The 27562-nt window shown below is 42.3% G+C and overlaps 2 long non-coding RNA genes across 3 annotated transcripts in view; one reads left to right on the forward strand and one right to left on the reverse strand.

Annotated features, from left to right (window-relative positions):
* Positions 1-27562, forward strand: part of LOC149855759 (uncharacterized) — a 183292-nt gene that overhangs the window by 83030 nt on the left and 72700 nt on the right. The window lies entirely within an intron of this gene.
* LOC149855760 (uncharacterized) lies at positions 572-27520 on the reverse strand. Its single transcript, XR_016438592.1, has 3 exons — positions 27480-27520; positions 24964-25102; positions 572-1122 (listed from the first exon to the last, which is right to left on the reverse strand). It is a non-coding gene; the product is annotated as an uncharacterized LOC149855760 (long non-coding RNA).

A 27562-nucleotide genomic window follows, 5' to 3' on the forward strand; every position in this document is an offset into this window, starting at 1 on the left:
GTCACCTAGTATTTCATGGGGGATTCCCACACTTGTTATCCGCTTAATTAACTCCTTGTCCACTTTTTGGGCTGTCAGCATCAGCATGGGCATTGCTTTGGGGTCTGAATAATAAGTTCATTATCACCAGTATGAATTGGTAACCCTGGGGCTCTTTGCAAAGGGTCATGTGATATCTAAAGCCATCCTATCAAAGGTTTTCATAATGATGGGCAGCAGTTATAAGGGCACCTTGGCTGGTGTGACATCTGAGTACCACTGGCATGCTGGATATGCCCTGCAAAACCACTCAACCTCTTTATGCAAACTGGGCCAATACACATGCTGGGTATAATTTCTCGTTCCTAGAGAAGGAGCACACTACTAACAATGGTGATGGTGGTTGTACTTACCACAAGGCTTGAAAGCAAGAATCATTTTATAAACCAAGTAGATGTTACTTGAGAAGGGCATTGTCTCACTATTGAATGGGAAATGCACGTAATAGGCTCATGAGAGTGAAGAAAGGAAGGGTTGAAATAATTTCAGAATCCACTTTAACTGTAGAAATAAGAGACTTTAAGATCCATAATAAGAATTTTGATTTGATTTACTGAGTTTCACAGAAACTGATGAAATAGTTATCTGCTCTGTTACTGGCCAATCAGGCTTTTGTCCAAAACCTAAATTGCACCAGGTCCGGATTGGGAATTGGTTGTAGGGCTGGAGATCAGCATAAAAAGCTTTCTCACTACATATCTCGAAATGGAATTCAGCGTCCATCAGCAGCACTATAGCCTTTCTTGGCTCTAAAGTAAACTCTGCCAGAGGTAAGTTTGCCTGTCTTTGCTTTCGGTAACGGGATGTTTGAGTGGGATCTTGACAAATCCTGACAGCACATGTTAGCTCTGATCCAGTGGGGACCTCTTTATCGACTAGATGCTGGGCATTGGATCCATAATGGGTGAAAACACTCTTCCTTCAGGCTTATTTCTTCAGGCTTATTTCTATTTTCCATTTCTTTCCAGGGACCTCTTAAAATTTTCTACAATTCACATTTCATTATGGAAACAATACTTAGACTTTCTGTCTGTCTGTCAGGATGGACTTGCTCATTATTTCTCATTCTCAGACTTCTGCAATCTGGGAAAGAAATGGACATGAAATAAGATAATCAGAAAAGTCAACCATCTTGGCATTTTAAGTAAGGGAGACAAAAATACCTGAGCAGTTGGAATACATCCTATCTTTAACTGACAGGTATTGATCCATGCAGATATGTAGAGTTCCCTGCTAAAAATAATCTTTATTAATATACAGAAGAAAAGCAAAGCAAATCCTAACTCCCCCCCTGTATCTCTGGCATCTTGCTCCACGAGGCCACAATGAGAATTCAGCTTCAGGAGGAGACTAGGTCCTGATAAACCATGATGAGTAGTAGATTTAGTAGAATTCAGTAATACTCAATAAAAATGTGAAAATTCCTTTATTGCTTTTTATCACTACTAACCTTGCCCTCTTCTAAAGTTTTATGTAATATTATTTTTAACTTGGAACAAGATAACATTCCTAAAAGATTACAGTTTTTAGGAGAATGTTTAGTTTTAATTGAATGACAATGACAAAAAGAAAAGCCTTTTTGCCATGTGGCACTTCTGTTCAAAGATTTATAATATTCCATGTTTTTAGCAGCCAGTATTCTTTATTTGGATGACAAGAGGGTTGATTTTTTTTATTTCAGAAGAAAACTAATAGAAGAACAGCTTTAAAAAATGTGGGATATCTTTTCTGTTTCTCGTGAGGCTCATGGAAGTTTATGCTTGGTACACAAATATGTCATAACTTGTTGACTTAAAAGGAAATGTGTAAATTACCAGAAGACAGACATATGGCCATTGGGAATCCCCTTCAAGATATACCTTTGTTTGAGCTCTCAAAGTAATTATGGCAAAGACCTGTATGTAAATTTTTAGAGCCAAAATGTATGTGTGTGTGTTTTTGCCTAAATGCCTCTCTCGCTCTAAAGTAAATAGCAAATCTCAAGAGCAAAAGACTGAGGCCAATGTTAAATAAAGAAAGTTGTGATAGATAACTGAAAGTAGTTGATCAGTAACAAGACAGAAAAAAATCTCAACTCTCTGCTTCTTTGAAGAGGAAGAAAAAGGGAAAGAAATAGAGTGTGGGGTGGGTTTGTAGAGATACAGGAAAAAACAAGGGGCAGGAGATTGGAAAAAAGAGAAGCCAATGTGGATAGTGGAGCAGGGGAATCATGGGAGGTGTGAGCAATGCGGGGAAAGGGGGGAAGGACGACGGCAATAAATTGTGTGTGTGAAGTCTGTGTGGAAAGATTCAGCAATTCTGTCAGTTATCACAGCTTATATGCAATCTATTGAGGACAGTGCAGCATATTGCTACCTTATTTTTGTGTATCATCTTGCAGGCAGATGTAAAGGACACAATACTGTTGGGGTGGGAGCCAAACAAAATTGAGATGGGCCACCCCTCTCCTCTGGTTCTGAAGTGTCCATCCCAAGCCCTGCTGACTGCCCCTCTTTTCCAGCACTTCCCTTTCTACCTTTTTGCCTCCTTCCTCTCTCTTCCAACAGCTAGTCTGCTGCTTCCCTTCCCTGTTTCTGCTTAGCTGTTTGGCTCTTGTGCTAGCTATTTTGTTGGCTAGAAAGATGTAGTACTGTTTAACATGTTGCACTGGGGCTGCTGTGAGTTGTACATGGAAAGGGAGAGATGGTGGTAGGGTGCCTTCTGAAGTGCCAGTAGCCCTGTTGGTGGTGCAGTATTGAGGGGGGAGCAAGGATTCTGGCCATTTCATCTCTTGCCTTTTTCTTTCTACCCTTTTGCTTTGCTCTTTATTGCAGGTCTATGCATCCCTATTCCACTTCCTTTTTGGTCCAAATTAGAGGCAGGAGGAAGGGCATTCCCTTGAATAGCAAGGGATTCTTTCCTGTGCAGGTCCTTCAGACCAAAAAATGTTGCCAGGGGTTGGAGCTTTACAGCAGCTAAAAACACTAGCAGAATTAAGTGATACATGAGCAAAGGTGAAGTAAAAACTTGAGAGAGATGGAAAATAGGTCTGCAGCATTGGCAACGTGTAAGAATGAGGCAGGGCCTGTTGACCAAAAAGTCCAAACATGTTATTGCAACTAGGGCCCTCATAGCAGCATCTGTTCCCTAGAGCTCAATGGATCATTGAGTCCAACTCCCTGCCAGTGGTAGGAAAAAGTGCTGGCGTCATGTGACCCGAGCCAGGTGGTTGTACAGTCTCTTCTTGAAGACCCCCAAGATTAGGTCAGACCTTGGGTCAGAGAAATTCCCCAGCAACCTTGGCCCAGAGGACTCTAGGGAGCAGGCAGGACCAGGACCGCAAGAGAGTGAGACAGTGGAAGAGAGACTTGTGGGGGAAGAACCGGGGACCCTACCTGAGGAGGCCCTGTTAACTTTCCTGACAGAATGGGACCAGAGATGGGAACAGTGGCATAGGCAGAATGCCACAGAAATGAACCAGCTGAGACACCAACTGAGGGAGCTACTCCTGCTGCAAGAGAAGGGAAGAAGCATAATATCCATTCAGGAGCGGCCAGGGGCAGTAGAACCGGCAAAGGCAGGGGCGGCTGGAGAGAATGAACTGGTTTCCCCAGGGAGTAAGACCTCTTGCAATTGGCCTAGATGAGATGCAAGCGGCTAGGGCCGTAGTGCAACAAAGGTCTAGGATACACCTGACGAGAAGGGAGCCAGTGGAGCCCAGCAGAAGAAGGGGTGCCAAGGGGCAGGAGACAAGGTATAAAAAGCAATTACCAAAAGGGGAACCAGAGCAGGAGAAAAGACCGGAGATTTATGCAAACAATGTCCCCAGACAGGTCAGATGGCGGTCACTGAAGAATATCATTGAAGAGATGGTGGGAGGGGTAGCCTATGTAAAAATCTATAAGGGACCTGGAGGAGAATCTATGGGACAGGGGAAGATAGAGTTCTGGAGGAAAGAGTATGCCCAGAGAGCATTAGACCAACAGTGGGAGATCTGGAGAAGGATCCAGGATCTCCAGGGGGCTATAGAGAGGCAACAGACCCCACGACGGGTTCAGAGGAGAAAACTGGAATATACAGGGATGGAACAGAAACAGGCAAGAAGAGCGAGAGAAAGAAAACCCCAGGGGGTAGGCCAGGTCTTGATGGTCAGAGAAGGCAATCTACCGAGGTTGGCTAATGTGGGGGGGACTGCCTGTGGTGGGACAAATCCCGGAAAATCCCACATGGTGCGCCCTGGGTAAAAGGTGGGTGCCTTAAAACCTCCACCAATGCGAGTTTGAGAGGACCAGAGAACAAGAACCTGGGCCTGAGAGATTGGCGACCAAAGGTGACATGGATAAGACTGAAGACTCAGCCTGGTGAGTTTGAAACTTGAGGGGGGAGGTGTGTAGCAGGGCACTAAGGTGCCTGCTACTTGAAAAGCAGCAGTATGGGCTCAGGTGCTGGTTGCTAGGGGCAACCAGGAGGGGCTAAGGGCCCAGACCTGGTGAGTCAGCTGACCGGAGGGGGCAGGGCTGACTACTGTAAAACACAGACTGGAGGCTGGGAGTGCTCTCTCTGCTGGCAGTCAGGAAGAAGGAGTACTGCCTGACTAAGGAAAAGAGCTCGGCTCTGAATGTACAAGCTGCTAGTTACACAGGTGAGAGCTGTGGTGTGGTTTGGAGGACGTTTAGCCAGGAGGTTTAACATTGTGTTATAGCCCAGGAGCTTGTGTTATTGTTTGTTGTTGTTGTTACACTGGAGGACCGGGTGAGGCTATTAGGGGTTGGAAGAGGCCTCACAGGGGCTCCACGGTAGCATGGGGACCCCGGTGCCAGAGAGGGCACAACATTCAGGGGTGCATCGACCCTAGCCCAGAGCGGGCCGTTGCAAGAAGCCACGGGAACAAAGGGCAGCCTCCTTACATAACTACAGAACATCAAAGACATGGCAGGCAAGATTGTGAGGGTGCTTTAACACCAACTTGGCACTGTAGGGGGTGCTAGGGGAGATCATAGCCATCCCTAGGACCTCATGCTGCTACACCTGGTCATAGAAAGAAACAAGGTTAGTCTGGCAGGATCTACCCGCTAAGAACCCATGGTAGTTGCCCTTCAGCATTATATAACCTGCTGGACTCCTACAAATGTGATCCTTGATAATTTTTTTCAAGGGATTTTCCAAGGATAGAGGTGAGACTAACCATTCTCCCTGCATCCCTGTCTTACTAAGCCACAATTGTCTGCAACCACAAGGTCTGGGAGGAGTGGAAGAAAACTATACTTTGTATATTTGTAATCAGGAATCCTGGTTCTCTCTGATTTAAAAAAATCCCTAATTTTCGGTTAAAAAAAGTAAGCCCAAATCCACATTTTCCCATGATTTAAATGAAACACCACTAATTATATATATTAGTGGTGTTTCATTTAAATCATGGGAAAATGTGGATTTGGGGTTTGTATTTTTTTAACTGAAAATTGGGGATTTTTTTAAAATCGGAGAAAACCAGGATTTCTGTTTGTATTTTATGTATTAATAAAGGGAAAAGGAGATTTTGGCAGATTTGAAATGGGAGAGTTGAGTAGGTGGAGAAGAGACCCTTTGGAAGAACATTATGCGATGAGCTGCAGAGAAGATAACTAAGAACATGTGAAGGGAGAAAGAGGATGTTTGATATAGCTGAAGAAGTGATGAGAGGTGTTGAGAGACACAAGGTGAAGAAGGCAGGCTGGAGGCAGTTCATACACAGTTGCAGAAACAACAAGGCTGTAACTGGAAAGTTTATAATGTAAAGTCTAGCAGGCACCACTGTAATTCATTATAGACATTAATTCAGTGAATATGATGTTTAATGGTTATGGTATGTTTGAGTAAAGAGGGTTACCTGTCTTTTTTTTAACTTTAAATATACATTTTATTAAATTACTTTCTCTCTATTAGTTTAAAATGCATATAAAATGATTACTCCAGAGTTACTTTTATCTTAATGGGTGTCATTCCATTTACCAACTTACCTATTGGATAAAATGCTGAAACCAAAATCTCATTCTGAATCTTCAAGTGCCAGATTTACAGAAAGATTCATTTATAATAAAAAGCTCTTGCTACATTATGACAGACCCAAGCCAGGTGTGTGTTGTTCCATCTACACATTGTGAATATCACAAAAAGTTTTCAATACAAATGAGATTAGTGGCATTTTGTTTCACATGAGAAAGGAAAGGAGAGAAGTAGCTAGCTGTGTTAAGTCTTTAAGTCAGGCAGAAGGGAGAATGGGGTGGTACCTTAGGGACCCTCTCCACATGCAGGTAAAGAGACGATGGGATCTAATGTGTAATCCACACAATCACACCTTTTGCCATGCCACACATCTGTAGTAGGAGGCACAATTGTGTGGACCACGCATTAGTTCCCATCATGTCTCATTGCCTGTGTAGGGGGAGGCCCATCCTGGCAAGAAGAAAGCTCCCTTGGGTGGAAGCCCAGGTTGGATGATGGGAATCTCCACAGCAGGGAAGTTGTTGTAGTCTTCCAGCCTTAAGGGGACTTCATGTGCCCCTGAAGCTGGGAGACCACAGCTGCCATGCTTTCCCATCCAAGCGGGGGTGAGAGGAGTGGGGCTCCACATACTTCCACAGCTGGAAGACTGCAGCTGCTGTAGTCCAGACTGTGGGTTTTATCTCTGGGCCCCTCTGAACTGGGAGCTCCAGTCAGCTGGTGGGGGTCCCAGCTACAGGGGCCCCTGACCGCAAGTTCAAACGTATATATATAAAGAGCTTAGTCCATCTGTCCGCGTGTCTGTCCGTAACGCTTTTGGCTAAATACACTGGGGCATGGCTCCAGCCAGTGCTGTATCAAGAATGCCCATCAAGAATGATGGGTGGGGAGTAGCTACAGTGGAGCAGGCCAGGCAGAGCAAGCCAGATGGATGTTGGGGGGGAGGTGGGTGACACAGGGCTGAGTGCAAGGTTGGAGTGGGTGGGATGGGGCTGGATGTGGAGCATGGGGGGGTTTGGTGGGCTGGATGCTGAGCGGGGGGGTTGGTGTGGGGCTGGACACAGAATGGGGAGGCATGGCACATGGCAGGAAACAGAGCAGTGGCAGTGCGTGGTGGTGGGTGGCAGTGCTTTCTCTGCCCATTCTGCCCTCTCCCCCCGCCTTGGGTCATTCTTGACAGGCAGCTCACTTAGTAGTGTAATAAGCTGATCTAACTTAGTTTATCTCCTCATGTAAACCATTTTGCCTCCCTGAACTTCTGTACAACCTAGGGTTAAGTTGATATAAGTGTAATGTCTGCTTGTACCCTAACTCGTTCAGAAAGATACAACCTTTTGTATGCAACAGTCTGCCTCATCAGATGCATCCTTACAAAGTTGGCTGATACCTACAAAAGCTTGTGTCTTTCTGAATGAATTAATCACTGTGGTGCCACCCTGCCCTGCCTTCTGTCAATAAAAGGAAGGTAATTATTTTCCTGAAAACAGAGCTGGCTAAATACATGAGGGAAGAACCCTAACTTATTGAAGTATATGGGAGTTTATCCAGAGGCTTTACTGAGTTAAGATTCTGCCTGCGTCTTTTTTTACAGTGCCCACCAAGTTAAATTTGAATTGTTCTTTTTAACTCAGGGGTAAAGACCAAATAGACCCTGTAGCATGTTGTTCTGTGACCATACCATCAAATTTTAAAGAAAGTAAGGCAGACAAAACAGTTTTTGTATCCTATTTACTCTTTCCAGACTTGGATCCTGCCAGTAGTGTAATAACAGTAGATTAAAAGATGCTCAATGCAGTCATTTTAAATTTAATGTTGTGGCTGTTGGATCATCTTCCCTAGTTTCATCCCATGTATACTTCACAGAGAGAGTCTCAAGTGAAGGCTACTTCCAACAGAAATTGTAATCACAAGGAATAGTCACTCCTCTGGAATCTGCAGATTTTTATTTCCATATGAGATGCAATTTAATCATTAAGGGAACTTTTGTAGCGCCAGGCTAGCATGCCTTCATAGAAGGAAGTTGACCCCAATTTTGTAAGCGGGTGTTTATGAAGTCAAAGGTGCACTCTTAAACAGACTAAGAAGCTGGGCCAGCAGCAGAATGCCCAATCTGGCACACACAGGAGAAATTATCCACGATTAAAGAGTTTCTGATTAATATGACTTATGTGCCAAAACTGCACATGCAGCGTATGATCTCAATTAGAGTGAAACCTAATTCTTCAAGGCTAAGCTCCAGATTCATTCTGTAATTTCTCCTTTGTTTAACTTGGACATATTTCGACAACAGGATTTAAAAAAAGGCAAAAAAACACCATTATAAATTGCGCTTCTAAAGAAAATGTCTTTCTTATGGTGCCGCTCTGAGTACCTTGACTATTTAATTTTTTGGGGGTTGTTGTGCATTCCTCTAAAGCACTAGCATTTAGTGTTGCTAATGGAGCTGTAACAGTTTTCAGGAAAGAATGAACACTCATGTGCAGGTTTTCTGCTTAAAAAGTAACTCTTGCCAAAAAAAACTGCTTGAAGGTGGAAAGGAATAAGTATATAATCACGCCACTGTCATTACCTCTGATATTAAGAAAGTAGGAAATGTCAAAGGCCTGCAAGAAAAATAAGTCCAGGTTTAATGAGTCCGCTGGAGAGGAATTATCAACATTAATCATTTAGGCTAGTGGACTAACGTAGCTGGCATCAATAGAATAACTTTTTCCATCCTGTTTCAATATGCAGCAGTTGCTGTAGGCTTGTTTCTAAGACCTTTTTTTTAACCACTAATTCCAAAACATCCTGAAAACATAAGTACTAATGAAGTAGTATCATTGCATTTTAAGTGCTCTTCCAAACTAATATGGGTACTACTTAAAGAGAATTCAGCGTGAAGGACCAAGTCCTAGCCTGGTTGGAAGAGTGAGAGGTTCCAGGCTAAGCAGAACCAATGGACAGTGGCTTGTGAAAAGTGGGCAATATGCTCAGTCCTTACTTGCTACCAAAGGTGCTGATTCTAGATGCAGGTGGATCTTTGTGCACATACTGAGCAGCCTGTAGGAGTGGGCTCCAGGGCTGAGCCAGTGCCTTAGTAAACTATAGGTACTTCTCTTTTAGACAAGTTGCAAAGTTGAGATCTGTTGCCACTGGTAGTCAAAGAAGCATTTGCACTGGTTGAAAAGAGCATTTGCATCTTTAAGAGAAGGAATATTAATGTCAGAACATTGGCCATGCTCCAGTCTTGTTCTGAATTACTAAATTAGCTTTTGCTTACTGTATCTGACTTTCTGTTATAATTTTGGTTGGATAAGGTGCTCTCCACTTTCCATTTCAAATTTCTTTTTGGCATTGTGGTAGTTCTGTCAAGTGGGTGCTGCCTTCAACACTTGAAATGTTGAAGCAATTTTTGTATATTTTGTGTTTTAAGGCTTTTTGGGGGTCTTCAGAGTGAAATGTATGAGTGTAGCATCTTTATTCAGTTATCCACAAGGGGGAGCTAGAAATCAGCTTGCTAGCAGACAGATTAATGAAAGGGCTTCTGACTGCATATTTAATTAGGGGGAGGGAGCTGTGAGAGAAGAACTCATGAGGATACAAATTCCATTGCTCCCAATCTGAAGGACTGTATTTGTGTGTGTGTGTGTAAGTAATTGGAATAAAGTTGTTCTCCATTTTCATTTGAGACTTGTTGAGTAAAGGGAAGTTATTGGAATCCCACAATTTTTATTTGGAATATTTCTGTGTAAAAAAAACCCCAAAACAAAAACACAACCTACCTTCCACCAGGGAAAAATAGTAAAATTATTACATTAATGATATGATAGTGGAAAGAATGCACTTTAGCAGGCCAGATCCCTAGAAGGTATAAGTTGGTATAGTTCCCTTGACTTTAGTGAAGTAACATCAGTTTTTACACACTTTAGAGCCTGTCCTTTTGTTAAAAATAAGTAGGTAGCCATTGGCACATTAGTAAATGACATTGTAGTTTCTTAGTCCTCAATGGTAGCATTCTTTTCATTTACACAAATTATTAAGATTAACAACAAAATAAAACCAACCCTTTAACAAAAACAATTAACTAGTGCCTACAGTCAAACTGTACCCAAAAGTATGTTTTTAAAATTTAATGGTTTCATGAGTAAGGCCAGAATGAACTCTTGCCATCATATGTTATCAATTTTACATTTTAAAAAAAAAAGAGATAATTTGGTAATTACAATAAGAGGGCCTTTGTACACACCACAAAATTGGCCTTTAAAGCAGCTTAAATGCTCTTTTGCACCACTTTTAACGGTACGACTGTTTACACTGTTGGCAGTGTAATGCACTTTAATGGAGTGGCTGTTTACCCACTGTTGACAGCGTACTGCATGTTAAATGACTTTGGGGTGCAGCAAAATAAAACACATCCGAGGTGTTTTAGTTTGCTACCTTACAGCTGTGGAGAGAAGCACCGGGCTTTGTGCAGCTCAGGAGCTATGCAGGCAGCCCATGCAGGCAGGTTCCACTGAAGGAAAAAAAAGCTGTGATTCTCATCTTTCTTTTGTTTTTTTTCCTCCCTGGATCTGGCCTGCCTGCATGAGCTGCATGGGGGCCTGGTGCTTCCCTCTACAGCTCTGTGTGTGTGTGTGTGGGGGGGTGCTTCCTTCTGTGGTTGCAGTGCTCCCCAAGATTACCTGGGCCAAGTGCCTGTGGGCGGGTACTGCTGGGGGGGGGCACCCCCTCCTGCCACCAGAGCCGCAGATAAGGATCGGGCTTGACCCTTGTGTACATGCCCATGGGGGTTTACTTCGCCCTAAACTGAAGCGCTGTTTTTAAAAACCCACTGCTTCAATTTAAGGACCATTAAACCCCTGTGGCATGTACAAGCAGCCAGACACACTAATGTGTAGCCAGTGTTCCTGAGAACCTTTTGCTATATGCCTAGCAATGTACTTGAGGTTTGTATGCATTTTTGCTTACTAATATATTCTGAAGGAGTACTGCATGTTGATTGAATATTCAACAGAGTGGCACAATTTCTGTCGTATTCTATTCTATTATATGTCTAAGGAATAGATGTGCAGTGTTGCCTTCAATAGCAAGAAGAAAAATGGAATGCAGTTCTGAAATAAACCTGCTTTCCAAAATGACTCTACCTTGCCTCATATCTAATCCTGGTGACCACTGAAATCATTGGCAAGAAAGAGTCCCATTACTTTTAGTGAATATTTAAACACATTTGTTCCTTCCTCTAGTCTAGTATTGTATTGTGCTGGAAGGACAAATGCAATTGCATTCTGTGGTGATAGGATAAACCAAGGGCTTTCTTTCTGGCTTTTTTAGATATTTCCTGTGAAATGGAATCCACATGCAGGGATGACGACCCCCAATGAATTGCTGCTCTGAACCCATCATTTCCATGTCACTCACTCACATTTTTAAATCTAAAATGTTTCCCAAATTAAGCATGTTTGAATGACAACATTCTGGTTTAATTATAGACATTGTCATTGATTAGGCTAGACTATCTAAATAACACTTAAGCCCTGCTGGAATAATTTTGTGAATAGAATCAGTCAAATAAGAGGATTCAAATTTCTAATTTTAACTGTGGATGTTTCACAATACCAGTAATGTCTGCTAGTTAGATCCTCTTCCTTCTAGCTAATTGTTGTTTTCAACATATAAAGCTTGATTGCTTAAGTAATTTACAGTTTAAATTCCCCAGTTTATGTAGCAGGCAGTACGACCAAGACAAACTCAGTTAACCTACTCTGTGGGAGGGGAATATAGATTTAAAACTGTGGTAGAGGGATTGAACAACTTGCAGAGAAGTTTAAATATGTATGTACAGCTTTGTAAAATTGTCAGTGGGCATGTCTACACATGTAGTTAATTTGCAGCAATAAACTCGAGCACGTATCACTGCATTCACATGTGTGCCTGGGACTGCAGCACATTGAGCTGGATTGGAGTGGTCCTAGCTGCTAGGGGCTTGAGGAGTCAGCGTGCTAGCCTGGGTCTGCTCCCCCCTGGCTCAACATGTTGCAGAGGGGCTGGCTGGGGCATAAGTGTGCTCCATTGCGGGGTGAGCTGGGCTGGCACCCTTGTGCCCCAGTCAGCCCTGTCAGCATTTATAGATGTGTTGTTGCACACTTAAAAAAACTCCACAACAGGATAGTATACTTGTATTTATAAGGACTAACTTTCTGCAGAGTTTATAGTGCCCTAGTGGTAGTTAGTGGAATGCTAGCTAGAAGAGTGACTCAAGACGGGAATCTAAGTCAAAGTCATTGGGTGTAACAATAAATGTAGAAATATTGGGTTGGAAGGGACCTCAAGGGTCATCTGGTCCAGCCACGACCTAGTTGGTATGTACCAGGCCTGGAGCCATGAAAGATTGAGCACAACAATGTTCTGAGGTAACATATGAGGTGGAAGGTAGGCTTGTTGAAGGCCTCTGGATGAAGGTCAGTGGGAAGCTCAAACATCTTAGAGTAATGACAGAACAGGTTGGGAATTACTTAGAGAAACTAGATACTTTCAAGTTATGAGGGCTGGATGGGTTGCACAATAGGATATGGAAGGAATTGGCTGAAGTAATTTCAGAGTCATTGGCTATCTCTTTGAGAACTTGTAGAGGTCAGTTGAAGTCCCAGATGATTGGAAAAGGGCAATCTTTAAGAAAGGGAAAAAGGAGGATCCAGGGACTTACAGACCAGTCAGTCTGGAATGATCATGGAGTAGGTCCTCAAGGAATCTATTGTGAAGCATCTAGAATAGAACACAGTGATCAAGAACAGGCAGCATAGATTCGCCAAGAGCATGTCATGCCTGACCAATCTGATTTCCTTCTTTAATAAGGTGACAGGCTCTGTGAGTGTGGGGAGAGCAGTAGATGTGACATGGCTTGAATTTTTCAAGTTTTTTGACATTGTCTCCCATGACATTTTCATTAACAAACTATGAAGATAGAGACTAAATGCAAGTACTGTAAGGTAGATGCTTAACTTGTTGGATCATAGTGGTCAATGATCCCTAGGGGTCTATCCTGTGTCCGGTACCATTCAACAACCTCATTAATGATTTGGATAATGGGATTAAATACAGACTTAGCAAATTTGCCTCACTGAGTACTGCATCCAGTTTTGGCCCCCACACTTCAAGAAGCTAGTGGAAAGATGGGAAAAAGTCCAGCACAGAGTGGGAAAAAATAATAAGAGGCCTGAAAAGCATGACTTAAGAGGAAGAGGCTGAAAGAGGACAGGAGAGGACTTAAGGTGGAATTTGAAGGGTGATTATAGAGAAGATGGAGATAGTCTATTTTCTGTGGATGTAGGGGACAAAAGGAGGAGTGACTGCTTCAAACTACTGCAGAGGAAAATTTAGGTTGGAGATTAGGAGTAACTTTCTGGCTATGAGGGTGGTCAGGGCATTGGAACAGGCTACTTATAGTAGCTGTGGGATCTCTCTCATCGGAAGTTTTTAACAGCAGGTGGGACAGATGCTTGGCTGGGATGGTTTAGTCAAGGATGACCCTGCTGCGAGTAGGGGGCTGGACTAGATGACTTCATTAAGTCTGTTCAAGCTTTACTTTCCTGTGATCATATGAACCAAGATGTGGCTGTGAGGGAATCTTGGCATGAGAGATGAGGCAACTGAAACAGTCACTATGGTAACCCTCGTATATATGATCAATGAACTTGGAGAATCAAATGAATATAAAGAAAGGAAGAAAGTGTTGAGGAGGGAGATGCTGACTGTCAGTCAGGTTATGGGTAGATTTAGAAGCAGAGCATAGAGAAGAGTGTCTTGAATTTGGTTGGGAACATCTTTCTGAAATCTTGTTAGAGAGTTTCAGTAGAGGAGGTATGGAATCTGGATTGGATGGGGTTAGGAAGGAGGAGTAAAATATTCAAGACAAGGGTCATAGATTTTTAACACTTGACCAAAAGGCAGATGGGAGGGGTAGCATTTATTAGCCAGAGGATAAAGGAACAGTTTCTTTAAAACAGGGTATAGTTCTGTGGATTTGAAGTAAAAAAAAAAAAAAGAAAGGAAAAAAAAAAAAAGGCTGAGATGGGGAAGGAGGGATGGACAGAAAGCAAGGACAAAAGATGGGGAGAGGGAAAGTCATGAGCAGCGTTGCCCGAATAATTAAATATTTCTACAGACTATGTTAATCTCATTAGGTAGGTTCACATTTTGGGGTTTACTTTTTGCTGATAATTTAGCAAATCAGTTGACTGGCAACCAGTCTAACTGAAGCATAATCCTTACGCTAGGTGAAACTTTCAGGGTTCATTTAACACTTCATTTTTAGAGCACAAATGGCCAAATAATTTTTTACTTGTAAAGTGGTTCATGCACAATTTTAAAAAGTGAACATGACTAAAAAGAAGTATCTGGCAGGAATTATTTATTCCTTTGAGCGGTAACTGAAAAAGTAGGCTTTTCACCTGCCAGACTAGCAGAGTGCATCTACAGACTCCACGTGGAAACGTCTGTTATAATCCCCACTTAGTGTTTGTGCACCATATTTCCATTAAGGGTCTGCACTGCCATAACTGCATCACTGTGGTTAAAAAGGTACAAAGCCCTTTCACAAACAGGGCCAAAGGGTGGAGCTGTGTGGAAAGTGAATTCTAGCATAACATGCCGATGAATGGAAATCTCCTGTTACCAGCCTCTAGACTCTGAAATTGAGGGATCCAATAAGAGTGTATCCAGTGATTGTATACGTTGTTTTAATCCAGGTAGAGAGGAGGTTCTTTACTGGTTTGGATTCTGAGTGGAGAGCTTTAAAGATCAATTCTAATAATTCCAGCCTGAGTCTCAACTTGCTTATGCTAGTGTCAAAGTGAAGTATTTCCAGTAGAACTGGTGTGTACAAGAAGAGGAAAACTTAGAATCAAGCACATTCAGCTACATAAAGTGATAAGTGGAAAATCGATGTTTTGTTCTACCTATGGCTAGGCCTGCTAAAACAGCCTAGCCATAGGTACAATATAACATGACATTCTGCAGCAACTGCAGCTTCTAGGGTAGCCCCCTGCAGAATATATCATCCCGCTTTTCAGGCCAGATATTGCTACACTCTTGCTTAATATGTAACTCTGTAGGGCAATTACAGCACGGTTTAATTTACAAGTCATTACAGTGTTTAGCCATCACCCAGCACAAGGTAGTTAGGCTTACTTTGAGTAATTGAAGCATAATTATCATGCCATCTGAAACTTTCAGGCATCAGGTAACACTTTATTTTATAAGGCAAAAATAACCATTTATTTAAATTGTAAAATCTGTGTATTTACACAGTGGTTATTTTTGCTGTTCAGATTTCACAGCAATTACACTGAGAGTTATTTTTGAAAAATTGAGGTCTCACTTAAGTCATAGGCAAGCACTTCCTATGTAGCTAGTTACTTGGATAATTGTACTCTGCAAAAGAAAGTGAACTGTCTTCTAATGGCAACTAATAACTACAATAGTATCTGCTAACCCAAGTAGACCAAAGGGTTACTTGGACTGTGGTTGTCATGGGTCACTTCAGTTACCTGGACATCTCATGGGAGGATCACTCAGCGAAATCCGAGCAGTCGCAAAGCTTCCTCTCCTGCATGGATGACCTCTGTCTGACTCAAGAATGTCTATGGGCCAATGAGAGGCAGTGCTCTACTCGACCTGGTACTGGCTACAGGGGATGACCTAATCGGCAACCTAGTGATCGATGGGAAGTTGGGTGACAGCGACCATGAGCTGATCACCTTCACCATCCGCCGTAAAGCTGGCAAGTCAGTCAGCAACACGGAAGTCCTTGACTTCATAAAAGCTGACTTTAAGAAGCTCAGGAGGCTTGTCAGTGAGGCCCTAAGGGACCATGACCCCAGGAAGAGAGGAGTTCAAGAAGAGTGGTTGCTCCTCAAGGGAGCGATCCTCAATGCACAAGCTAAGTCTATTCCATCTCGGAGGAAAGACAGCAAGAGGGCACAGCAGCCCCCCTGGCTCTCCAGGGACCTAGCAGACCTCCTAAGGCTAAAAAGAAAAGCCTACAAAGGATGGAGGACAGGATTCACCTCCAAGGAGGATTATTCTGCACTGGTCCAGTCCTGCAGGGAGCAAACCAGGAAAGCCAAGGCTGCAACTGAACTCCAACTAGCTTTGAGGATCAAGGACAATAAAAAGTCTCTTTTCAGATATGTGGGGAGCCGGAGAAAAAGCAAGGGCAGTATTGGATGCCTGCTGAACCAGATGGGGCAACTGACAACTGACGCCCAGGAAAAAGCCAACCTATTAAATGGGTACTTTGCGTCAGTCTTTCATCAGTCTCATGGGATGCCCATGCCCGTTACGGGACAGGGAGGTCTGGGTGAGGGAGATCCCCTGTCCTCCATAAATGCTGACCTTGTGAAGGAGCATTTTGAGAAGCTGGATACCTTCAAGTTAGGTGGCTCTGACAATCTATACCCCAGGGTACTCAAGGAGCTGGCGAGCATCATAGCCCAGCCTCTGGCACGGATCTTTGAAAACTCCTGGCGCTCTGGTGAAGTGCCCGAAGACTGGAAGAAGACCAGTGTGGTGCCTATCTTCAAGAAAGGGACGAAAGTGGATCCGGCTAACTATAGGCCCATCAGCTGGACCTCTATCCCGGGGAAGATCTTAGAAAAGTTTATTAAAGAGGCCATCTTTAATGGACTGGCGAACGCCAACATCCTAAGGGATAGCCAGCACGGGTTTGTTGCAGGTAGGTTTTGCTTGACCAATCTCATTTCCTTCTATGACCAGGTGACCTATCACCTGGACAAGGGAGAAGAGATTGATGTCATATATCTTGACTTCAAAAAAGCCTTCCATCTGGTATCCCATGATCACCTCTTGGCAGAACTGGCCAACTGTGGCCTTGGGTCCACCATGATCCGCTGGCTGGGAAATTGACTCCATGGTCAAACCCAGAGGGTGGTAATTGACGGAAGTCACTCATCATGGTGTCTTGTGACCAGTGGGGTCCCCCAAGGCTCTGTCCTTGGACCCATATTGTTCAACATCTTCATTAATGATGTGGACATTGGAGTCAGGAGCGGACTGGCCAAGTTTGCCGATGACACCAAACTTTGGGGCAAAGTATGCACACCAGAAGACAGGCGGGTGATCCAGGCTGACCTGGACAGGCTCAGCAAATGGGGGGATGAGAACCTGATGGTGTTTAACACTGAAAAATGCAAGGTTCTCCACCTTGGGAAGAAAAACCTGCAGCATCCTTATAGGCTCAGCAGTGATACGCTGGCCAGTACTACGGAAGAAAGAGATTTGGGGGTCATCATTGACCACAAGATGAACATGAGCCTTCAATGCGATGCTGTGGCTACTAAAGTGACGAAAACGTTGGCTTGCGTCCATAAATGCTTCTCAAGCAAATCCCGGGACGTCATTCTCCTCTTGTACTTGGCCTTGGTGAGGCCACAGCTGGAGTACTGCATCCAGTTTTGGGCTCCACAGTTCAAAAAGGATGTGGAGAAGCTTGAGAGAGTCCAGAGAAGAGCCATGCGCATGATCAGAGGTCAGGAAAACAGACCTTATGATGACAGGCTGAGAGCCATGGGACTCTTTAGCCTGGAAAAGCGCAGGTGATCTGATGGCCACCTATAAGTGTATCAGGGGTGACCACCGGGATCTGGGGGAATGTTTGTTCACCAGAGCGCCCCAAGGGACGACGAGGTTAAATAGTCATAAACTACTGCTAGACTGTTTCAGACTGGACATAAGGAAGAATTCCTTTACTGTCTGAGTCCCCAAGGTCTGGAACAGTCTGCTATTGGAGGTGGTTCAAGCACCCACATTGAACACCTTCAAGAGCAAATTGGATGCTTATCTTGCTGGGATCTTATGACCGCAGCTGACTTCCTGCCCTTTGTGCAGGGGGCTGGACTTGATGATCTTCCGAGGTCCCTTCCAGCCCAAATGTCTATGAATCTATAAACTTCAGCAGTAGTTGGGTTCGTACATAATAACTATGACCTGCTCCTAGCTTTGGAGCAAATTTCTCATGTAGAAACTTTTAAGCCCTTTGTAACTCTGAGAAAACCCCCCTAGATATTTTGCTCATGCCTTGATCTGACTAAGAATGTCATACATGCACACAAAGCTGTTTCAGGGTATGTGAGAGCAGATCTGTGTATACAGAGATTCCCATTAATGTGCCATTTATATTTTTTGCCAATGCATCTTGGAGGAGGATGAGATGGCAGACATAGCTTTTCCGTACTCTAATTGCAGCTGGACAGAGTTTCCCTCGCTCTAACAGAATTTTGTATGCATGGTACCTCAGTCCAAAGCCACTGTTCTGTTGTGCTTCAGTCATACATTTAATGTTATGCTGTTGATTGAATCTTTTATTTGCACCCTGAGGAGATAAGAGTGCAGACCAACAGGAAATAAGCCATTTGCCTCTGTAGATGAGTGTGGAAATTATTGTAAAACTGGGATTACTGCAACACCCAGCACAGCTTTTCTGAGAAGAATCTGTTAAATGTTGTAGGATGTTTTCTATGAATATTTTAAATGTTGGCTTTGTGCAAGTGCCTTTTTGTGCAATTGAACTGGAGTTGCATAAATATAAGTAAACTCAGACATGGATGGACATAAACATCACCTCAATCTTTATTTGATGATTTTCAAGTGCTATCACATACCCCAATCCATGCATCATAGAAATATATACTGTTTTTACTCAAAAATAAGACGTTTCCCCCCCCAGTCAGGATGGGGATGTTGGGAGGAGGGGGGAGAACTCATCTTACTTTTGCATATGAGGAAACCGCATTAAATACATTGTCATTCAACTGATGTCAAAAGCAGCATATGCTCAGTAATGGAAATGAACTATGAGGGTGTTTAAATGAAGCCAACACTGAGCATGACTATAAAACACATGGCCCATATTTGTCAAACGTGCTGATAGGAACCATCCACAACGACAGGTTAGCAAAGGCCATCTGAATAAGATAAACAGTAGTGCCCATTGTGCTCAGTACTCCTCAGCACCAGTTCTTTTTTTCCAAGTCATGGTGAACCACTACATTAAATATATTTTGAGTTTTCCTAAAGCTGACCTGCTCCTTTCTTTCCCATTTCCAATGATTCCTATTTCTTCACTAACCTTGAATGCCTGGCAAACATCAGCAAACAGGGCCCCAAACAGTTCACCCAGAATCCCTCTGTTGCCTCTCTCTCAGCCTGTCATACATGATAGTGTGACTCTGCATTCCAGGAGGTGGAGCTTGACCAGGTTGCCCTGTGCCTTATCTGCATATACATTTTTGGAGGATCCCAGGACTTGTGACAAGAACACCCAGTTCTAGCCATAAGTGGGGGGATAATTAGCACATGGATCCTTTGTGGGTGTATCTGGAGTGAGTATACACACATACTGAGGAGTGCTGAGCTGTGGGGTTACCATGTCTTGAAACACTGTTGACCGTGCTGGGGCCCATATAATTTTTATTGTATATAAGTAGGTACAAGAGTGTTGCTTATAAGTATGTTTATGGAATACCTGTATTAAAACTTGTAACAGTTTCAAAATAGGCAAGTTGCATCAGTTTTAGATGAGCTAAGTCCGTGGGTATCCACAGTCATTTGCCTATACGCAAATTATTATGGGCATGTTTATTCCCCAAATCAGTGTGTGTGTCAACGTGAGATGTTTACTGCAGAGTAGACTAACTAGCTCCGCAGTAAATGTCTTGTGTCTACACATGTGTTCCTATTAGGCCTTAGGAAACTAATTAACTCCACAGCAAGATAGCACCTGTAAATACAAGTACCATGTTGCTGTGGAGTGTTTTTTCCATGCACAGTAGTACACGTGTAGATGTTGACCCAGCTGGCTAGGGCATGAGAGTGCTTCAGTGTGGGGGCTGCCCACTGGTTAGCCCTGTGCTGGAGCACCCCCATGTCCTAGCCAGTCCCTCCGTGACATGTTGAGCCAGATTAGAGAAGCCCTGGGCTGACCCCCCGGGTCTCCTACCAGCTGAGGCTGCTCTGACCCAGCTCAGTGTGCTGCATGGTCCAAGGTGCATCTTCAAACGGCACATCTAGGAGCAATAAACTGTGGTGCAATAAGTGCTGAAGTTTATTGTTGGATGCTAATAGGACTTGTAGACATGCCCATTGATTTCAAATTTGCCCCTCACTTCCATGTCCTCGGGGAATCAGGGTTTGACAGTAAGGGGTGAGGGAAGGGGGCTACAGGGGAAGAAGTAGCGGGCAAGGGGGGGCATCTGACTCCCCTCCCTCCCTTTATTTATTTTCTGTGTTGTAGCAGTGGTAGGGGGATGCTTTCAAGGCAAACATGCAATAATTTATAAGTTTTCCATATATAGAATCTAATTATTGTGGAGGTCCTCTTATATTAAATACTATAGTACTTTAATTAAAAATAACCTGGAGGTGGGGGAGGAAATTATACTTGGCTATATAAGCCAAGCTGAAAATAGGTCTGTATGCCACCCTGTTTCTTTCAAAGCACTTCCTACTTTGTGCCGTGTTGCAAAGACAGAACTTTGTGTTTGTATAGTACTGCAAGATCCCTATGCAAGAGATGTTAAGTACAGTATTTTATAGACTAACAACTAAGTTCTTACACATGTAATTAGTGCATAAGTTTCTCCAACAAAACTGAATAAGTCACTCTCAATGACTTTTCTAACAGGGAAAGTTTTCTAGACACTTTTTTTTTAGTCAGAATAGTTTGTTCCTTTGAGCTGAGAGCAGCTCTCCTATAAATACCTCAGCCTTGCAGTGGGACCTGTGAACCTCTCTCTTTCTCCATCAGACTTCTACCTCACTGACATCCACACCCCAGCATGTACACTGAGTGCTGCCTGTGTACAGACCTGGACTTTGGAGACTCACAAAGTTTAATATAGTTTTATATAAATAGTTTCTCAGAAAAGCCCAGTTTTGCCACATAATATTAACAGACTGCAGCAGGTATTTAATTACAATATTTCATTTATTTGCCCCAAATCACTTATCAAAGATGCCTTAAGCCTCTTTGATTTGTACCTTATCTAGTAGGCAACAAAATATTTAACTTTTGTTCTTTGTGCCTGGTAGATTTAGGTAATGGGACTTTGGCTGAGTACAGATAGTCAAAAAGCCTGAGACTGAATTGATTCAGTCTTCGTAGGTTAGTCTAAGCTTTGTAGATTGAATCAATAAACAAGAGGACAGACATTCACTTTTGATACCAGAAATGCAGCCACATGCCTGCAGTGGCCTGGGCCAGAAGGTGGGGGGTGCTGGAGCACACTTCCCTGCTCAGGTGGAGCAGACAGCTTGGACCAAGGTTAGCTTGCCAACCAGGGATGGGTGGGGGTTGTGTGGGAGGTGCAAAGCATCCTGGGATACTGGGGGACTGTGAGTTAACTTGAATCTGGAGGGGATCTGGAACAGAAGTTCAATAAATCGATTTAACCTAAATCAGTTAAGTCTGATACTGCATCCATCCAGGTTTATCCTAAACCAGTTTGGGCCATTTTGAAAGTGGTTTATATGCACTGAACTTCTGTTGTGTTAGAGATTTGAGCCAATTTCTAATCACTTATACCAGTGTATGTGTAATTTATGTCCCTAGCCTTTGAGTTAGGAGACTTGCATTAATACTGTTAGAGTTCATCACTTTCACCTTTCATCGACAGTTTAAACTGTTTGCCATTGCTGAGTTAACCCCCTCATCAGTGACATACCTCATAGGATGCACAAGCCATGAATGGGAAATAATGACTAACAATGTTTCCATTCTCCACACTGTTCTTGAGCCATGATCAGCTAGAAGGAAGGTCTGGCTGTGATTGGCATGACTATTGCTTATTACATGCCAGACCAAAATTAGCTTGAAAATACTTGCATAGAGCTTAAATTGGTCTTCCTAAACCATTCTGCTTTTAGCCACAGAAATAGTACATACTAGTAAAAAATGAGTGAGTATACAGTATAAATAAACCCCCAGTGCAAGTTTCTTTTTTTTTTATTCATTGTTCTTGCCTTTCTTATTGTGTTTTTCTTCTGCACAATATATCCCAACATGTATTATTACCATTTTAATCAGTTCTAATTATTTTCTCTCATTCTGCCCCTGAACCATTTTCCCTGGCTCTTCCTTTAGCTTTCTTCCTTTTCTTCCTTGCCACTCCTTTCCCCCCTTTTTTTCTATTTCCCAGCTTCTGGTCCTCATTTCTCACTTTTTTCCCCTTTAGCTCCCTGGGAAAGTCAAATGCTACAAAAACACTCTGTCAGTATATGTCTGAATAGCTGGAGACCATGTCAGTAGATGGTACTCAAGAATATGTAGCATTTATTGTAGAGGTATGCTAAGTGGGCCCTATTCAATTTGGATTCAGCTCGAATTGGGGACAGTGATTTGATTCGTTGACTTGGGTCACTGTCTCAATTTGATTCGGCCAGATCTGAATCTGAAGATTCAATGCTGATTCGGAGAATCAGTGATTTGGACGTAGACACAGCTTTAACATTTTTTCTACATACCTTGAGGTACCAGCGTGGCTTGTGAACACTGCGATGGAGCATCCTACAAGAGTGCAAGGTGGGGTCCCTCCATGCCCCACCAGCTCGTTGATCGTCCATGGGGGGACCTTGGGTGCTGCCCCCCAGACCCAGGAGGCACCAGTTGCCAAGCCAGGGAGTGCAGCTGGGGGGCCCCCAGTGTACTTTCCAGTGGACCTGGAAGTGCTTCTGGTCCACTTCTGGGTCTGCTTCTGAGCACACTAGGGGACACTCCATGCAGCATTGCAGCATTCATGAGCTACCTGCTTCCTAGAGTTACATAGAAAAAAACATTGAAAGCTGTGTCTATGTCCGAATGTCCAAATCTTTCCAAATCTATTCAGAAGGTTCCCATTCGATTCAGAGAGATTAAAGGGTCCTCTGATTTGATTCGGATTTGACGATTCAGCCACCAAATTTGGCTGAATCTCCACTGAATTGAATCAGGGACTGAAGCTTCACACAGGCCTAATTTATTGCTTTTGTAGGACCAAAAATATTTATCTTCTAAGATGTATTTTCTTTCCTGATTATCAGTTAGGTATTAACTTTACTGGGGAGGACAACATACAAATTGAAGGAATGAAAGAATGAATACATAAGCTATGTGTGGGATGGATAGTGCTCTATGGATAAACAAAGGTTGTGCAGTGCAGGAGGCTGCAGTCTGTAGCAGCCTGCCTTATTTGCTGCAGAGTTTGGATGATGTATAGTTTGTGAAAGCCCTGGTATGAAGAACCCTAGGCTTGCAGATGAGTTCCTTAGTTCTGATAATATGATCAGGCATTGCTAAGTCAATGTCTTCTCCTGATTCTGCATTCATGTGAGATGGGCTTCTGGACTCAGCTGGGTTAGTTTGTTTTTCAAAGCTTCTGAATGGACTCTCCATGTTGCTTATAGGCCACACTTTATCTTCCTAGGCTGCACCCTTGCTTGCCCACTGGCTCTAGCATAAAGCATTAGGAAGTAGGAAGAGCCAAGGGAGCTGTAGGAAGGCCCACATATGGCTAATGGTCTTGACTCTGGAGATCAGCAAAACAGTAATTTAGGGGTAACTGTCCAATTTCACAGCGACTGCTGGGGAGGAGCAAGGGGCAGGGGAGGTTCACTGCACATCTCAAGCATCTCTGAGAGGTCTTATCACGATTATGACATCTCCTCCCAAATTAATTACACAGTTGAAGTGTTCACATCATTCCGTTCCATAATGGAACAGTCCAAATACCCTTGATATGGGTGAAAGTTTTTCCATTGCCTTGAATGACAGTAAGATCTCACTTCATGTCTGTATTACTTTTGGCTCTGAATATGTAGTTAGCTCCTTACAGCAAGGTTAGTTACTCTATTCTGCACACATGCTTATTATTTATAATGGAAATTTATTCAAGGAGGAATTCACCGTTGTTAATTCTTTCTTTGGAACTAATTCACTTTCTTTTTAAACAGCAAATGGAGTAAGGCTACCAAGGCCCAGGTCCACAAAGGTATTTAGACACCAAGTTACTGAAGTCAAAGACAATGTTATATTCTAGCATCTGAAAATCCAGTCCCCTTGCAGACTCTTGCGGAATACTTTGAAAAATGAAACCAAGGAATTATTAGATAGTTACTGTGTTCCAAAACAGCAACAAACAGCTTTAATTATGGAATAAATCTGAACATTTTAATACCTCTGCTTCTGAACAGCAGTAAGCTTTTTTCAGTGACAAAGTCTGGAATGTATCTTGAAGTAAAAAGGCTAACAGATAAAGAAAATTCCTTCTTCCATATTTGATTTATACTAGCCCTGATGGCTCTTCCAAAGCCGTTACAGTGTTTTGCTCCAGGTGGGATCAGCAGCAGTTCAAGGGCTGCAACACCATTCTGCTGAAGATGGTGTCTGCAGAGGCCTGAGTATTTATACATATCGTTTATCAAAACTGAAGGCTGGAAGCCACATCACTGCCTAGCGAATGTCTGGTAAATGTGCTTCCCCATTGTTTGTCCGGGGAGCTCCCTTTAATTAGATCCTGTGAAGGATTGTGGTGCTTTCTTCCCTGCTGCAAAATCGTCATTCATAGTCAGATTTTTAAGCCATTCAGATGGTGATTTGCCTTTCTATTTCAGTGTTGTTGCAGAAAGAATTATTTTTCTGACTGCTTCAATTTTGCTTTCCATGCTATGTATAGTTGCAGGGCTCTGTGGATAGTTGCACTTCCTTAGGATTCTTGGGGTTGGGACAGATCTTATGTACTAGTTCTGGTCCAGGTTGAAAAAAACCAGTGTTTTATAGTTCTGCCATTATGATGTCGGTGAAAACCCCCCCCCAAACCATACAGCTGTTTAGACATGAAGCCTCTTTCTGTCTATCGCTATTCAGGACTTTAAGGACAGTAATTAAACGGAAACCCGTCTCACAGGAACAAACTTCGGAGACATGAGAATACTCACCATGCATCCTGTGTGGAAGCTGAGGAGTGCAGTATTACTTCAGTTTATCCATTGTTGTTAGGAACGAGAAAATCCTGGGACTAAGTCTAGTCATTGTCTGTATCTGGTGACTGTTACCCCTTAGCTGGAACACTTGATCCTGAGCCACAGTGAAGGAGAGGGTAGATCAGCAGCAGCAAGGAAAATGCACATATTAACAAGTGTTAGTCCTTACTTGGCTTTCAAAGTCCTTGGCTTGTTTAGGCATATCTGGTGTTACAAAGTAGAATTGTTGCACTCCCACCTACTTGAAAAGAATTACCAGTCTCATAGTCTGAATAGTATGTGTGTGTGTGGGTGGGAGTGTGCTGAAGATGTTTCCCAAATAGTCATTCAGATGCTCAAGCAAATTTTAATTGAGTTGAGTTTCTGAAGTTTTGCACACCCTTTTCTTAAAGTGTTTGAATAATTAAAATGAATGCTGTAGAAAAAAAAACCAAAAATGTTTGAATAATCAAAATGAATGCTTTAGAAAAAAAGGACATTTTTTGTAGTTGAAATGCTGGCATGTTTTCTGAAAGCAAATGTTAGGATTTTTTACATTTTATTGTTGGCTGTGTGCAGCTAATACAGTGAAATGAGCTGTATAAACTGACAATTGCATATATTTACAATCTAAGCACAGTATTTGAAATCCATGCGGTATGTAGCTTAACTAATATATACTGATCTGTAGGCTAAGAATATTCCCATGCTATATCCTCTCATAATTTCAAATACAGATTATATTTAAAAGTTAGCAGTCTGTTAAAGCAGTCTTTGAATGGGGAAAAAATAAAGCAAAATTTAATTGACTAATTTATTCATACATTCCTGATACTAAATTCCGCATGACCATGTGGCTTGCTCAGACAGCTAAAATTAAGGACTTTTTAACTGTTTTAAAAATGAAATATCTATAAAATCTGGAACAGTGCACAGTTAGGTTATAAAAAGACCCAGAGCTGCCAGATATCATCTGTACCTCCTTAAACCACAATTTTAACCTCAGCTGCCTATGTCCCGTAACATGTACTAACTTCATTGACATCATTTCCTTTCATTTCTAAACCATATTAAATTAGTGTACTGCTTTGGCCCTTGACATTGAAGATTTCTTCTTAATCTCCATATGATTCACTTCATAAATAGCTCACTGTATAAATATGCTATTTGAATGGATGTGAGAAAAACAATATAACAATTACAACTTAGAATGGAGGACTATATGCCATACAAAGCATAATCCATAAATTCAATAGCTCAACTTTTTCATATAGAAACATAATATTGAAGAATGTTTTTAAAAAAAATTCTTACATTCTCATTATTGTGGTGATGGCTTTGTTTCTTCCTTTTGATTTTTCCTACTTTGTTACTGTTGATATAAAATTAATGCTTAATTTCTATCAGTAGCCTTTCAGGATCTCCTGGGACCAAATCTGAATGATCTGGAGGGTGCTAGTAGTTTGCACATACAGCTCAGAATGCATGTGCAGATGAGAACTGCATGCATTAAATGCACATCAAAATCCTGTACTATTGAACTGGATACAAGTTTTGCCAGGATAATAACCTTTTCTGTTTTATCTCTAGGCCTTAAGCTGTATTCATTTCTATGGTACGCAACATTTATCTTGATAGATTTGCGGAGATTTTGTTTTGTTGTTGTGTGGCATTTTTCTCCTTAAGACCAAATTTTGAGGCTACTTCCAAGTTGTCTCTACAGGACACTGAGTGGTTTCAGATAGGACTGCAAGCTTTAGTAATTTTGAATTATCTGATGCTTCTTGCCATGCAACAAAGGCAGTAAGGCACTTGTATATAAGGATAGGGTCCAGAAGCAAGATGTAGGAGTGCTCTACAGCACTATAGGTATCTGAACTAGCCAGGGAGGTTTGCATTGGTTTGTTGAAGGGTACCAAATGAACAGAGAAATGTATTACTACAAGCTTGCTACACTGTTAGCTTTTCAGGTAGTTTATGGCATTCACTTCAAGCGAAAAGCAATTCGTATCACAAATGGAAAAAAAATTAACAATGGAGGATTGTATTTTATAGGCAAGTTCCATTTAGATCTGGATGAATACTATTCATTAACCTGATTATTTTTTTTTCTCATTTTTACATAAGAGTAATGAACGATTATTTTGGCAATCAACCCAGATAGTTTAGTTACTGTGTGCGCATATTCCATGGTTTGTAGCTAGTTTAGAAACTGCTTGTGAAATAAATGAAGCCATAAATCAAGTACCAGAAATCAATGATTTCTATCTAGTTTGTAACTCTAATGTGTACATGCATAAAAACTGACAATTGGAGGGAAAAAAATCCGGTGTTGGTACAGCATAGAAAAATGTTCACTGTAAGGGGAAATGAAAATTATTTAGACTAAAGTCAAAACAACAATTTAACATCCTTTTGTGTACACAAACACTCTTCTGAAAGTCACAAATCATAGAAGCTTGATGTTCGAAGTCATTATAAATGCTACTTACCTAAAGCCAGGAGATGAGAAACATGTGGCAGACCTTTCTTGCAAAAGTTCAGGGAAGGGAGGGGAAAGAGAGAGGATGTTTGC

The sequence above is a fragment of the Crocodylus siamensis genome, chromosome 11 (genome assembly GCF_052110815.1).
Source record: "Crocodylus siamensis isolate JL-2025a chromosome 11, ASM5211081v1, whole genome shotgun sequence".
Lineage (NCBI taxonomy): Eukaryota > Metazoa > Chordata > Crocodylia > Crocodylidae > Crocodylus > Crocodylus siamensis.